The sequence below is a fragment of the Aegilops tauschii genome, chromosome 5 (genome assembly GCF_002575655.3).
Source record: "Aegilops tauschii subsp. strangulata cultivar AL8/78 chromosome 5, Aet v6.0, whole genome shotgun sequence".
Classification (NCBI taxonomy): Eukaryota; Viridiplantae; Streptophyta; class Magnoliopsida; order Poales; family Poaceae; genus Aegilops; species Aegilops tauschii.
Window position 1 is genome coordinate 446247679 of NC_053039.3, and position 3728 is coordinate 446251406.

Consider the following 3728-nt stretch of genomic DNA (forward strand, 5'->3'; position numbering starts at 1 on the left):
CAAACTCATATTACAGGTACCAAGATAAAATTTAATGACTCTTTTGCAAGTCAACTTTTCTTTGCGTTAACCGGGATCATTAATACACCACAAGCATGCAACGAATGAATGAGAAGGAAGTGGCTGCGTGTCATTATGACTACATGCATGTAAGTATTATAAAGTTGCTAGTACGAGGAAACATCATTAATTTTTGCCTCGATTACTGTTGGTGGCCTTGTATTGATGCAAAATGTATTTTTGATAGTGGCCTTGTATAAGGGAATGGAAGGAGTACCATCAGTCCAGTTTTTTCGGAGTAATTAAGATAAGAATTTTACTGCACAAAAGTATGTGCGCCTAATTTCAGAATCAATTTTGAACCAGACTTACCTATGCAGAACTTGGAAGTGTTAGCTACGCAGGAACCAAATTGACGATTCAATCACTCTACGTAACATCATTATTTTGACTGACAGGCTTAAGCTTGAAAATTAACATCGAGACTATGTGTATGAACAATGGCAGAACAAGCAACCAGGCAGAATCAACAAATAGACATAACTACCAATATGATTTCTACCCAAATGCAGCTTACTGCTCCAAGAACATGTATGAACAAATGACAGACTGAATAAAGAAATTAGAGACACGCCTCCTAGTCCAGCCGCTGGTAGCCTCTGAACAAATCTGGAAAAGCTCCTTGTTCCGGCGGAAATCCAACACTTTAACCGACGTGTGCGCGAACTCCGACGCGGCCTATCTCCGCATCGGCGATGCTAAGAGAAGCCGGCGACTCCACCGGCCCGGCCATGGCTATAGGACGTGCCTCCAAGACCGGCATCCTGCATATCAGCGGATCCGCGGAACAAGAAGTGTGAGAGATCTAGAAGAAGTGAGATGCGATTCAAACATGGGACGGCAGAACTTCTAACCTGCGTGGTCCTGCAGTTGCATCTTCGAAAAGCACGTCCATGTCCAAATCCATGGCGAGGAGGTCGACAGAGGTGGGCTGTGGAAGAAGAAGATTACCCCAGACTGGAATCCTCCACCCCCACCCCTGATGCAGCCTATACCTGAGGTCACGGACCACGAGCAGTTGTGCCACCGGTGTACGCCTAGGGGCGCTAGCACCTAAGACTAGCTATAATGGGAGTAACTTCGGTAGTAACATCGAGTCCAACTCAGCAATTTTGCTTATGTGGCAATGAGTTAATGAGGAGAGATGTAGTACTAGTAACTTAGCTAGTTACTGTAACATCACATGTCCCAATGCAATATGAGTCTATAACGTAATAAATGAAGCTTTGCATGTTACCATACTTATGTTACTACCCACTATTGAGGTAGTAACATAGTCTAGGTAAATGTGTATGTTACTAGTGTATGTTATTACCCATTGTGGCTAGTCTAAACCTGCTGCTCGAACGTGGGGGGCAGGCTGCCGACAGGAACGTATCACGAGGCCACACCGAACGGCCGAGATAACCCAACCCGAGGTGCTCGGCCTCCAAAAATTCGCTCTCCGTCCCACCCGTCTTTTCGCCTGCTCTGTTTTTTAAAAAGAGGTCTTGGATTTTTTTATGCAAAGAAAAAACTACAGTTTAGACAATACTACAGTTTTGAAACCATTGTTAGAGGCAACCAAACAACTCATTGTAAATATAACTATGGTATTCTTAAAAACTGTAGTATTCTCAAAATACTTAGAAAATACTTTGTTATCAAACGGGTTGATTGTTGAAGTTCTGACCCGGAAATGCTAAACGGTACTCGAGCTTATCAGCTCCTGAATCACAGCTGCACAACTTACTTGGGATAGGTGATCTGCACTATATTTGGCAATGTATTCTGATTGTATTTCGATTTTTGGTGTTTGCCATGTGAAAACATTGATAATAGTGGAGCTCACTAAGGATAAGCCATCACCTCAATGCTGCCTGACCACATTTATTAGAAATCTGGAACACCACTGGACAAATGCAAACTTTCGCTAGCGTTGTCCTGGGCAAGGAACACGACCGTTGTGACCATACTAATTAATATTTATAATGGTAACAAATATTAAAGAGGAGTTGGTGGTCTATCCACATATTTAATCGCATCAAAATTCAATAAAATGTCCTTTATAATAAAAAACCCCACACATTTAATTCGTGTGGGTCTCTCTCATGGCCGTCCGTGAGGGTGGGGGTGGGGGCAGAGGGGTGACCTCCACGAGCCCCCGATGGCTTAGTTCTCCATACATGAGTAATATTCAACCCATGTAATCGTTCGATTCTCACAAAAGGAAACTTGCAGATTGGTTACTTCTTGTCTTGTCGCACATGCATAATCATCCTGCCTTCTATTCCTTCTCCTCCCCAATTGGCAACAAATCAGCCATGCAAATATGGACACCCAGCTCTGACCGCGCCGTCTAATTGTTTTTTTTTCTGCAAGGTGCGATTAGCAGAAGAATTGTAATGCAATTTTCTAGATCCCCATCAACTCCTCTTCAACATAGATCCCCTCTTTTAGGTCTTGTCAGATCATCCATTCGTTCGCGAAGGTCATCCTCATACATATATTTTTTCTCACACTTTGATGTCTTGTGTTGATTGGGATAAGAAAAGTTGAACTCGGATATTTGTTTGTGACTTGCAAGCCACATCAAAATCTTGCAACTTGTAATTTTCTTGCCATGCATCCAGGTACCTTGTTCCATGCCTTTCTTAGAATTTTTTAATTTAGTTAGCAGTGTTCTTAATTTATTGCATCAGACGCTAGATTGCTAGTATCTTTCTAGTATTGAGGAAAAAAACATGCATATGACTTTGAGTCCCCGAAAGGAACTATTGACATTTTGTTCGAACAGACACAAACACGTGTACTTCTAATGAGGGGAATTCAGACGAACTAGCTTTAGTTATTGTTGAGGAACAACCTAACAAAAAACTGTAGGATGATAGTATATGGAGTACGCCCGAAAGTGTTATTTATTCACCTAATACAAAAAATAGGCGTTGATTAAAAAGGGTGAATACTTTTACTGTGAATGTTGATGACCTCGTTTTGTTTGGATAGTTGAGATTACCAGGCAACATAAAAAGTGTACTAAGTATCTATTTACAATGAAATAGAAAAAATATCATATGTTTATGTGGCTTTAGGGCCCTTTGTGTTATCTTGCCCAAGCCCCTGAAATCTCCAAAACAGTAATGTCTCCTCTCATAGGTATGTACTGACGACAAGTGGGCCACAGCCAACCTTACTCCCATGTTCTTACCTTTGTTTTGGCTTCCATCTCTCTTGAGTGGTATACATGGAATTGTGATTGAGAATTGAGATGGATGTGCTTACACCCGTGAACTTCATAATTATAATGTGATATAATACTTGTAACAAAAAGAATGATTGCAATATAACACTTTACAATGTTACATGGAAAAGGCTAGAAAACCAATGATATGTGACACACACACACAAAAAGAACAAGTGCAGGGCCACTATGCAAAACTATATGAGGCAGTGCGACTATGTAGGAAGCACCACACATCCTAATTGCCGCCACCTCATAATCCCACATAAGTAATTGACACATTGATTGGACAATGATTGAGATGCTTCAGCATTGAGGTCGGTGAAACTAGCTAGCTAACTCGGGCGAAGCAAGTGCAAGTTTGCAATAGAAAGATCAATAAATTTATTACGATGGAGGTCGATCGTAGGTGGTGTACATAGATGTGTTGTTGTTATTGTTGATTTAT

At 41.2% G+C, this 3728-nt stretch overlaps 1 long non-coding RNA gene across 1 annotated transcript; it reads right to left on the minus strand.

Annotated features, from left to right (window-relative positions):
• Nucleotides 1–412: 412 nt before the first annotated feature.
• Nucleotides 413–1077, minus strand: LOC120965258 (uncharacterized). Its single transcript, XR_005757864.1, has 2 exons — nt 915–1077; nt 413–824 (listed from the first exon to the last, which is right to left on the minus strand). It is a non-coding gene; the product is annotated as an uncharacterized lncRNA (long non-coding RNA).
• Between the last annotated feature and the right edge of the window lie 2651 nt (nt 1078–3728).